Here is a 12,717-nt window from a genome sequence, read left to right as displayed (position 1 = left end):
GGGTGGAACTCTCAATAGAATTATATTCTCCCCCCAAATCACACCTGAAACACTTAATACCAGTTAAATGTTAAGTTTGAACCGAAGCATGAAACATTGTATAGATGCTAATGAAATCAGAACGTTTCTTCATGAGACATCAAAGTAAAACGAGTGTAATCATCAATGAAAGAAACATAATATCGGGACCCTCCCTTTGAGCCAGTGGGAGTTGGTCCCTTGACATCAGAATGAATTAGATCAAAGGGTGAAAGAGACACTGATGCACTTTTATTAAAGGGCAAGATAGAGAATTTTGCAAGTTTACAACCACTACGATAAAAAAGATCATAAGAAGAAAAATTTCCTAAAACACATGTTGAAGCCAAAAATCTTAGTCGAGAACTAGAAATATGTCCACGGCGCGAATGCCATAAATAAAAACTAGAAGAATTTGAACTCAAATGAAAAGAAGACAAATCAATACTAGAACAAGCAAATTCTTTGATTTGAAGCTCTTCTAACACATATAGTTCCCCCTTCCTACGGCCTGTCCCAATCAACTTCTTGGAATATGGATCCTACACAAAACATGTGTTGACTCTATGAGTCTAATCCCATTTTGATTATGACAAAACCAATGTTTCTCACCTGTGCACTGAGCTTCTGGAATAGATCTATCCTTAGCATGCACTGCTGGTAGGAACTCAAGCAATCCATACGGACTATAAAGATCAAGCTTCATTTATGGCATCTAAAGAATCGAAAGAATGAAGACCTATTTTCTATTGTATTTGCATTCTTTTTTAATTGGTCTATAATAATTTATATGGTCTGTAATAATGCATCTGCATGCATGATAGGATTTAATGCTCAACTAGACCATAGGGAATCGAATAACCTCAATCGACCGACGCCGAATTTTTTTGGTGTCCTCATAGACCTTAGAAAGACCTTAGGTCCCTACACAAATGCACAAAATAGTCCCCATATCACATAGATTATTAGGGGAAATAATTGAATTGAAAATTGGACTTAATAAGCAAAATTGTGAGAGGTCGGGCGGCCGAACCCATGGAGTTCAAAACTCCTCGAGCGCTCGAACCGCTGAAAAGTCAGCGTGTTGACTTGGTTTCGGGCGATAAAACCAAAAATGAATGTATCAACCTCGGGCGACCGAACGTCAATCCTGACATTTTCCCAACAACTTGGCAGCTCGAACTCCCACGTTCATTTTACCCTCGGGGGATCGAAAGTTCAAGTTCGAGTTACCGAACTTTACACCGAGCGACCAAATTGCGGACCTTTCAGAAATCGCCTTGGTTTAGCAAACTGAACCTTGATTCAGGCACCCAAACTTCAAAATGAAAATTTTTTCCACTGTGTCTATTCGGGCGACTGAACCGTGGCTCGGGCACCCGAAACTCTTGGGTTGGTTTTTTTTTTTTAACCGAGATAAAAAGGGTTAAAATATTAAACTCATTTACAAATATTTTTAATAATGTCCGTTGAGTCCCCAAAGGTCATAATTTTGCCCTTGCCTATATATATCTTCTCATTTGTAAAATTAAATTTTGATTAGCAAGATCATTAAGGAAAAACTTTCTCAAAATTTTCAAATCCCTTTTAGCTCATACTATTTCCATACACTCTCTATTTTGCTATTCCCTTGAAAGATTAAGTTCCCAAGAGTGTCATTGAGTGTTTTACATTGCTAAAACTCTCATTGTTTGTTGATTAATTATTTTCATTGAGAGTTCTTAGTTAGGATTTTTCCTCGATTTAAACAATAAATCTTTGAGCAGGAATACTCTTATAGCTAGTGAGTCTTTGCATCTTGATTGCAAGACTCATCAAGCTTGTGGATTTTAATTTGCAAAAATATTATTTTACACAAGCTTGCATATTATCTTTGATATTGTTTTTGCCAACTTCAATCCAAAATATCTATTGTTCTTTACACTTAGAATATCCTTGAGATATTTTATTTGGATTGTGTTAAACTCCCTTTGATCATTTGTGTGTTGAATATCTTATCTTGAATCAAAGGTTGAACTCTCACATATACATACAGTCACACATCTTAAAGAGTTTACATATTGAATCTCACATGAGCATTAAATACATATCATCTGTGAGTGTATATTTGTTTGTACTGTATTTTGGTACATATCGGCTTAACTGGGAAGCATAATCACTGTACCCTGTTATTTTCAGAAAAATACTGTTGTACTCCTGGTGTGACCTGAGGGGGTGGTAATCCATTCTGGTAAGGATTGTCTGTAAAGGTTGAGGTCAGTCTTGTGCTAATTGACGTGGTTGTTAAGGTGCCGCTCCACCCGTTAAGTGAGCCTTATAGTGTAATCCTTGTGCAGGTGTGCCAAGGCGAAGACGTAGGCAGGATTGACCGAATCCCAATATCATATTCAGTGTCACTTTTACATTTCATGTGTTATATTTTATTGTGTGCTTGATTTAATTTCCTTACTGAATATACTGCGTATCTAATAGACACGCATTGAGTTGAGAAATACTGAAATTGCATTGTAAGCTTTGAATATTGGTAAATATTTTCTTATCTGCAATTTCATATATACTTAAAATGTCCCTAGGTTGTATAATATTACTGTTAGATTGATTGGCCTAGGAAATAATTTTTAAATACCAATTCACCCCCCTCTTGGGATTGCCCCCAAAGTTAACAATTGGTATCAAAGTCTCGTTACTTAAACTGAACAGTTAATTAGTAAAAATATCATGATGGCTCATTTTGGTGCATCCCCTTCATGTGAGTGAAGATTAGGCACGAACCCTCCAGTATTTAGTGGCGAAAATTTCGCTGAATGGAAATTTAGGATGACCATATTTGTTAAAGCTTTAAATTGGAGGTTCTGGGAGTTTAATGCACAAGGAGATAGTATTCCAGTCAAAATCATTGATGCTGTTGATGTTCCTAAATCTAAATTTGAGTTGAATGATAATGAAAGGAACTTAGTGCAAATAAATTTTGATGCCTTGAACACCTTGCTGCATGCTTTAGATTCTAATGTTCTTTGTGAGGTTATGGCATGTAATAGTGCTAAGGAGATATGAGGGGAACTTGAAAGGAGATATGGAGCAACTACGCAGGAAAAGTTGATTACTCCTTGTGATTCAAGCTTTATGGATCTTGAAGGAGGTAGACCATGCTTCATAGCTCTAATCGACGATGAGGTAAACCCATCTCGTTCTATTTTATTAGATAAATCTAGTAATGATTCATGTGATGAATTGAATGATGCATTTGATACTGAATCATATGACAGTTATGATAGTGAGAGCATGCCAACTTATGAGGAATTGCAAGTTGAATATGTTAGAACTCATTAGTCTCTTGTTAGAACACTTAAACACTACAATGTTTTGAAAAACCAGAATGAGACATCATTGAAAGAACTTGAATCACAAATTCTTGTTAATAAAGAAAAGGATTTGGAAAACAAGAATGCTATGTTGCAAAAAGAGCTTAAAGATGTAAGATCCCAACTTACAATTGAAAATGAAAAGGAACTTCATATCCTTGATCTTGAAAATAAAGCAAACAATATGACTAAAGAATTTATGAAACTTCAGAATGTTTGCAAAGGTCTAGAGAACTTGAAAATTCAAGATCCAGAAAATAAAATAGAAGATCAATCTAAGATTATCTATACATTCACTAGAGGTAAAGAAAATTTTGACAAACTTTTAGGTTCACAAAAAATGACCTTAGACAAAGAAGGTATAGGTTATAATGGGATTGAAAATAAGAAAAGAAAGAACCTATACATGGGGTACTTTGTAAGAGCATCAAAGCACTATGTTAGTACCTCCTCCAGTCCTTATACTCACACCACATGCATCTTATGTAAAAAGAAGGGGCACACAAAATTTGATTGCACGTTTAAAAGGAAAGGTGTAAAATGCAAACAAGTTTGGAGAGTCAAAGTACTACCTTGTCATATCCCATCAAGACTCAAAGATAGAAAAATGGAATGGGTTGTAAAGAAAGGAAACTCATTAGAACTTAAGGAGGAACGAATTCCAACTGGAGTCACATAAATGCTTTTCGTATGTTCTAGGCTTTAGGGGAGTGATGTCTGTTAGCCGATGAAGTGGTCTATTCCTAAAATGTCAAATTTTAACATATTTGTCATGCCCCAAACCCCGAAATGGGACCCAGGGGTGAAAATATAACCTAACATGTCCCTGTATCATACAAATCATCACAGATACAGTACAAATGATGAGGGTCCGACCCCGTGGGGTTTCCAAACGCCCTAAACACTTCCAAACACAATCATATACGCAGTGGAAAAATCATATATACATATGTAGTACCATACCAGAATCTATACAAGAGCAGACACAATGCTCTTTCAAAATGTACAAACGGGTGCCCAACACATCCCAAAATGGCAACCCACCAAAATTACAGTCGTAGCACTTATCCAGCACTAAACGCAGTACACCGGCCACTACGTTCCCTACACCAGGACGCTAATTCTAGTTACTCGAAGGACCTGTAAAAATGTACGTACAATAGGGGTGAGACACCTCGTAGTAAGGAAGAACACAGGTTATATCGGTGTGTGGCATTTGAGTGTTATCATGATGCAACATACACGCAGTTGAATGCAATCCAGTACTAATTTACACAGTGCATACACACACGCATACACATGATCAGCAATCCTAGTGTCATCACACCCTTCGGCCCGAAGCCAATCCTTGACAATCCGGCGTTGGCCCGTAGCTAACCCGCAAAGCACGGCGCCACTGGTACATGGCTAGTCCCCGATTCCCATGGCATCGTACATGCACTAATTGGTGGATCCAGACCCGTCGCCCTGATTAGTCGATATAGGCTCACGCCCTTGGATAAAGAGCCGGACACTCTTGCCTACGTGGTAGACGATAAACACACGCCCTCGGATATGGAGCCGGACACTCTCAGTACCTGGAACAATTTTGGAACCCCATTCCTAATAGCATTTCAACATATTACACACATATGCATGCTCATATAATCAAACAAACCACACCCATTTGGTAATTTAAATCATGGTTTTCCAAACAAATGCAATTTAAACAAGTCAAGGCACGACCATTCAAATGACGCAGTATAAATTAACATATACATAGGTTTTCATCAAAACCAGGGATGCAACCCGTTGCCCCCTTTTCCCAAAACTGTAATAATAAAAAACTCATAGTTTTCTCCGTTATATCCCCCCAAATGAGTAGCCAAAACACACACAGGACCGTGGACCATAGTTCCACCGAGTTCGATTTCAAAAATAACCAATATAAACATAATTCCCCTTACCTTTTCCCCGAATATCAAATCCTGAACTCCAAGGCTCCTAAATAGAGAACCGTGTTCCAAAACCTACAAATCACAATACATAATATGCTCACAAGACCATAACCTACAAAACTACTAGATCAGAAATGAAAACTGAGCCTTACCTCGATTTTACACCGAAAACCCAAAAACTCCGAAACGGAATTCCAATTCGTAGAACTTGTAGAGTCTCCTTCCATGATCCTCGTGGTAACTTCAGATTTCTGATTCCATCAACGATCGGTGAAGAAATCTAGAGAGAGAGAGTAGGGAGAGGTTTAGAGAGAGAGAGAGAGAGAGAGAGAGAGAGAAATCTAAGTTTCTTAGTTGTTAAGCAATGAACTTTCTATTTATAGTACCTTTGACTCGGGGGAATTCTTCAACGAAATGGTGCCTTCGTCGACTATTCTTTCACTGACTTCATCGACGAATCAGTAGCCTCGTCGACGAATCTGGCATCTTTGATTTTTTCGAGACTCCTCAGCTTCTCCTCGTCGACGAGTCTCTAAATTTCGTTGACGAGAAGAACAAAGGCTTCGTCGACGAATTTCTGACTTCGTCGATGAATCTGCCAAATTCCTAATTTGCCCCTCTCTTATTCATTTAACCCATTTATCATGGTTCGGGTTCTTACAATATTCATTCCACCTTTGATATACTAAGATCATTTGAAAATCAAGCCAATTTGCAAATCTAAGTATATAACCAATCTGAACTTAATGCATATATTCTTTGGTTAAAATATGAAATCATTGACTTTAGCTTAATAAAAATCCACTTCCAAATGGACAAAAGTATCCCTGCTTGGTATCAAATTTTTAATGCTTAATTCATGCTTGAATATACAAATCTTAAGTTAAGCATATCTTGTCCATTGCACATATTTGTGTTTTAGGGAATCCATCTCGATATATATTAGTTAAACCTAAACTCATTTTTGAATATAAAAGCCTTAACCTTAGTTTAGTCATCACTCTAGGCTTAAGTATTAATGATCATTAGTCCCTATTCTAACTAGTGCTTACTTAAAGACATCCTACCATAATCAAAATTAGAGGCAACCACTAAGGGATTCTAGTTCCACTAATTAACTAAAATATTCCCTTTTGTACTTAAAATACAAAAATCCTCTAGTTTTGGTCCACCATCCCATCCATAGGAAATCTTTACTAACCACGATCACATTCGATAAAGTTTTCATCCTATTCCATGGTTCATATCCTTACTCAAAATAGTGATCATACTCAAAGGATACTTTTCAATCACCAAAGAGCTACAGTCAAAATTCATATACTTTATAATGCTCTTGGCCAAAATGGTCAAGACATAATCCTTAACTTGCCTATATTAAATAATGTCATGCTTTTCAAAAATACTCTCTCTAACTTAATAAAGATTTAATCTTTAAGAGTATTTATTCTTCTTTCCTTCGTAAGCTCTTAAACATTAAATCAAATCCATTAGAGCTTCATTTCCTTAGTGATTAGTTGAATGTCTAAGTTGGTTGCACTAGCTCTCAATCTAGATGAATGCATAAAATTTAAGTAGACCTATGCACGCACATACAGTTTAAATTGAAAGTCATTCCAACTTGGTGCCTCTCACACGCATTAAGATTCATAAGAGAAGAGGCATTGTAGGCTCATAACTTTAAAAGAAATATTTATTGTAACTTTTTGGTCCTCTAAGCCTATTTATCCAAAGTCAAGCATATATCATTAAAAATCTAGATCTCTTGGCCAAATGATTTGAAAAATAAGAAAAAGACATTAAATGAGTTGAGTGCATAATTGAGGGGGAGCATTTATCTTTCATATCTATATATATTAAAATTCTCTCCATTTTTATTTATGCTTATATGTTTGTATGCTCTTATGAGAACAACTCTGCACTAATCTCATAACTATCCATTGTTAGTTACTGTTCATGTCATATGTTGGATAGTTCATTTCTTTTATGAGTTGTTAATTGAACTATTGGAAAGCATGCTTATGTTGAAAGCCTCCTGCATGGCAGATGCAATGATATAATTTGCATGCAAGTTGTGGATATTAGGTTGTTGCTTACTTTATATAATTTATCTGTTGAAAACAACCCATTATCAAGTATAGGTTTTATGGGAAAATGTCTTATATACAAATGACATGCTGCCGAATTTCGTAAGGATTTTTCCATATAAAACCTCATGTTAAAGATGATTATGATAAAATTAATGTTAAAATATTTTTGAAAGGATGAGTGAAAACTAATTGAAAATTAAATTTCATCCTTTCATAATCATCAGATAGTTAAAAGAGCTAAGCTCCATTCCTAGAGAAAGAGCTTAAAGATCTTATATCCATTACTATCGTTTATTGAAATATTGAGGCTTTTCAGAAAAAACATTGAACATCATGTCCATTGCTTGAAGGTCTATGAATAGATATGGATTGTTCTAGGTTATGAGTATTAGTTCATGTCTTAATATATTTTCTAAGATGCATCTGTGGCCTATAGGGATGACCATACTAATTATAATATAGTTGATAAATCATCAGTGTGGTCAGGTTAAAGGATTTGAAATGAATGGCTTATACTGTAGGCAAAATGAAATGAATCTTGATTTATGTAAGCAACTCGTTTCAATTAAGCCATATCTTCAAATTGTTAGGGGAACAACTTAACTTAAAATTCTCCGACTCTGAAATTCCTTAACAATTCTAACACTTACATTCATGTTCTTAATATATATTGATTTGTGTGCTTTATACTGATCATGAATGTTGTATGTATTTGAATGATAGCATGCACTGTTTTGGAGTATATTGAATATCTTGCATGCATTAATAATGAGATATTCTTATAATCATTCAGGTCTTTGAGTTATTTTTGGGAATTGCTTTATTTTCAAACGGCATGCTGCCGAAAATTAAAAATTTTTCCCAAAATTGAATTTTATATTTGAATATCTTGTGTTTACTTTTCTACCTTAGCCCTTTCTTACTGATGTCAAAAAGGGGGAGAAATGTCTAATGCAAAACTAGGAAAGCTAAATGCATCAAAATACATATCAGAATTGAGCTTTATTGACAATTAAAATTGAATGCAAAATTTGTGTTAGTTGGTCTTCATTTGTCATATGTCTGTAAATCAAATTTAAATTCTATGCATATACTTAGGGGGAGCCTATTGGCCTTACCCACTTTTGCAAATTGTTTTTATCATCATCAAAAAGAGGGAGAATGTTGACTTTATGAGTCTGATTCCGTTTTGATTATGACAAAATCAATGTTTCTCACCTGTGCACTGAGCTTCTTGAACAGGTCTATCCTTAGCATGCACTATTGGTAGGAACTCAAGCAAGTCATATGGACTATGAAGATCAAGCTTCATTTATGGCGTCTGAAGAATCAAAAGAATGAAGACCTATTCTCTATTATATTTGCATTCTTTTTTAATTGGTCTGTAATAATTCATATGGTCTGTGATAATGCATCTACATGCATGATAGGATTTAATGCTCAACAAGACCATAGGGAACCGAATGACCTCGGTTAACCGACGTTGGATTTTTTCGGTGTCCTCGTAGACCTTAGAAAGACCTTAGGTCCCTACACAAATGCACAAAATAGTTCCTATATCACATATATTATCAAGGGAAATAATTGAATTGAAAATTGGACTTAATAGGCAAAATTGTGAGAGGTCAGGCGATCGAACCTAAGGAGTTCAAAACTACTTGGGCACCTGAACCGTTGAAAGTCAGCAAGTTGACTTGATTTCGGGCGACTGAACCAAAAATGAATGTATCACCCTCGGGCGACCGAACGTCAATACTGACTTTTTCCCAACAACTCAGCAGCCCAAACTCCCACGTTCATTTTACCCTCGGGCGACCGAAAGTTCAAGTTCGGGTTACCGACCTTTACACCGAGTGATCGAATCGCAGACCTTTTGGCAATCACCTTAGTTCAGCAAACCAAACCTTGATTTGGGCACCCGAACTTCAAAATGAACTTTTTTCCACTGTGTCTGTTTAAGCGACCCAACCGTGGCTCGGGCACCGAAAACTCTCGGGTTGGTTTTATTTTTTAGCCGAGATAAAAAGGGTTAAACAAGGTTAAAATATTAAACTCATTTAAAATCTTTTTAATAATGCCCATTGAATCCCCAACAGTCATAATTTTGCCCTCGCCTATATATATATCTTCTCATTTGAAAAATTAAATTTTGATTAGCAAGATCATTAAGGAAAAACTCTCTCAAATTTTTCAAATCCCTTTTAGCTCATACTATTTCCATACACTCTCTATTTTGCTATTCTCTTAATAGATCAAGTTCCCAAGAGTGTCATTGAGTGTTTTACATTACTAAAACTCTCCTTGTTTGTTGATTAATTATTTTCATTAAGAGTTCTTAGTTAGGGTTTTCCCCCGATTTAAATAATAAATCTTTGAGCAGGAATACCCTTATAGTTAGTGAGTCTTTGCATCTTGATTACAAGACTCATCAAGCTTGTGGATTTTGATTTGCAAAATTATTGTTTTATCCAAGTTTACATATTATCTTTGATATTGTTTTTACCATCTTCAATTCAAAATATCTATTGTGCTTTATACTTAGAATATCCTTGAGATATTTGATTTGGATTGTGTTAAACTTCCTTTGATCATTTGTGTGTTGAATATCTTATCTTGAATCAAAGGTTGAACTCTCACATATACATACACTCACACATCTTAGAGAGCTTACATATTTCTCACCTGAGCATTAAATCCATATCATCTGTGAGTGCATATTTGTTTGTGCTGTATTTTGGTACATATATGCTTGACTAAGAAGCATAATCACTATACCCTATTATATTGAGAAAAATACTGTTGTATTCCTGGTGCGGCCTAAGGGGGCAGTAATCCAGTTCGGTAAGGATTGTCTATAAAGGTTGAGGTCAACCCTCTGCTAATTGACCTGGTTGTTTAGGTTCCGCTCCACCTGTTAAGTGAGCCTTATAGTGTAATCCTTATACGGGTGTGCTAAGGTGGAGACGTAGGTAGGATTGGCCGAACCCCGATATCATATTCGGTGTCACTTTTACATTTCCTGCATTGTATTCTACTGTGTGCTTGATTTAATTTCCTTACTGAATATACTGCGTATCTAATAGACACAGAATTGCATTGAGTTGAGAAATATTGAAATTGCGTTATATGCTTTGAATATTGGTAAATATTTCATATATGCAATTTCATATATACTTAGACTGCCCTTCGGTTTTGTAATACTACTGCTAGACTGATTGACTTAAGAAGGAATTTTTAAATACCAATTCACTTCCCTATTGGGATTGCACCAAAGCTAACAACATGAGGTTGGAGTAAAAGAAACACAATATCCAGAATCGCATAGTTAACTAATAGAAATCAAATTCAATGAAAGTTGGGGGATACAATAAACATCAGAAAGACACAAACAAGATGAAATGATGGAACCAGTACGTACCAATGGCATTGGGGTACCATTGGCAGCTAAAACAGATGAAGGTGTCAAGGTAGAAGATATTAATATAAAATGAGAGATGTTATTTGAAATATGATGAGAAGCACCCGAATCAAATACCTAAGTAAACGGAGATATACCTGGAGTGGATGAGGAGGACAAATCTATGGAGGGAGAAACAAATATGACATTAGGCCTTGATGTAAAAAGAAGTTTCTGCAATTATTCTGCAATAATAGATAATATACACATGGTAGGAGTGGTTACAATGTGATAATGTTTAGGATTTAAAGTCTGTTGTTGTCCTTTACTTAATAATAATGGACATTGAGCCTTCCAATGACCCTTTTGCTTGCAATAACTACACTCATCAATGCCAACTTTCTGACATCGATGTTAACCATTGGAAGATTGTTTAGATGAGACAGCCAAAATAGACTGAGTAGAAATTGGGAGAAGACCTTTTGTAACTTAAAATGCACTTTCGTTGCAATTAATTTCAAACTAATAAACGAAACAATACTGCACTTACTGATTTCAAACAGCAAACACTTATTGATTTCAAGCAACACGAAGTTGTGAAGGCGATGACGGTGATCGAAGGCCACAAAGGCTTCACGGACTTCCGATTCTCGGAAACCCACTAAAGTTCAGGAGCTCCACGTCTACGAGATCAATGAGCGCGACCGTGGAAGTCCTACTTATCTCCGATTAAGCCAGAAATACGTCGATTCCCTCGACGATCTCGTTCCTTTCAGCAACAAAATCTACAGCGGAGACTTGCAGAAGCGGGTGGGGATCATGGTGGGCTTATGCATGCTGATCCAACACATGCCAGAGAAGAAATGCCAAAAAAAAAAACCCAATTTCAGATCTCTCTACCCGATTCATACGACTCGGTGATTTGAACCGGCGTAGTCCTCTGATTATACCGATACCCTTTACAATTAGAACGTCGGTGGTCTGGCCAGTGCCGAGCATAATGACGGAGGTGGTGAAGGGCTTGGTATAGGAGGCATCGGCGCTGATGATCGTGAGCTTGTGGTTCGTGATGGTAAAGAATAGTTCTTGGTCTTGCCGGAGTCCACCGGGAGGATGACGGTATCTAATTTCAGAAGCGACACCGGGGCTGCTTCAGCTGTGCGTGGACGCCAAGGGTGAAGGTTGAAGGAGACGACTGAGTGGCTGTGACGGCGGCAGTGGCCCAATGACGCACGCAGAAACTACTCGCGACGGTGGCTGCAACTCAATGAAGGAGATTGAGCCTGCTCTGATACCATGTTAACATTCACAATCAAGATTCAATACAAAAGAGAGAGAAGGAAATTGAAAAGAGGGAGAGAGAGAGAAGCCACACATAGGTTGGCCTTCATTCTGTATTACAGAACCTGAATGCAGAGGCAAAATACATAATAATATAAACCTAAACCTAAAATATGTACATGGACTAAAATGCCCCTTGTGAAATATATATTATCTAAAATTACAGCCTTTCAAATGCAGTTTTGAAGTTATAATATTAAATGTTTATTGGTACGAAATTATGATGCATTAAAACTCATTTTTGCCACACACTAATATAATCTTACTTACTAAGTGTCGTCTCACCAAATTATTTTCCCACCTTACAAATAGCTTCGAGGAGTATACTGGAGTCAGGCATAGCAAGCACGTGAGTGGGATTAGAGAAAACAATTTAGAACAAATACTAGTATAGTATCAGCCAAAGATGTTTTTATATATTTTTTAAAGAATGTTAAATTTGTTATTTGAGATATTTTTGAAACACAGTTAAATAGTACTCTAGTATAAAGGTATTTGAGTGTTTATTTACCTCCACTGTTTATATTTATTACGTATTTATAGAAGTTGCACCCTTGACCCCATCAAGTTCGAGG

General features: G+C 36.4%; 1 long non-coding RNA gene across 1 annotated transcript; it reads right to left on the bottom strand.

The window, feature by feature from the left end:
• Positions 1–4,285: 4,285 nt before the first annotated feature.
• LOC131153261 (uncharacterized) lies at positions 4,286–12,209 on the bottom strand. The gene is made up of 4 exons (XR_009136202.1): positions 11,352–12,209; positions 5,470–5,597; positions 5,327–5,389; positions 4,286–4,520 (listed from the first exon to the last, which is right to left on the bottom strand). It is a non-coding gene; the product is annotated as an uncharacterized LOC131153261 (long non-coding RNA).
• Positions 12,210–12,717: the final 508 nt, after the last annotated feature.

This window comes from Malania oleifera, chromosome 4 (genome assembly GCF_029873635.1).
Source record: "Malania oleifera isolate guangnan ecotype guangnan chromosome 4, ASM2987363v1, whole genome shotgun sequence".
Lineage (NCBI taxonomy): Eukaryota > Viridiplantae > Streptophyta > Magnoliopsida > Santalales > Ximeniaceae > Malania > Malania oleifera.
The sequence above is the reverse complement of the archived record's forward strand: the minus strand, read 5'-3'. Positions and strand labels throughout refer to the sequence as shown.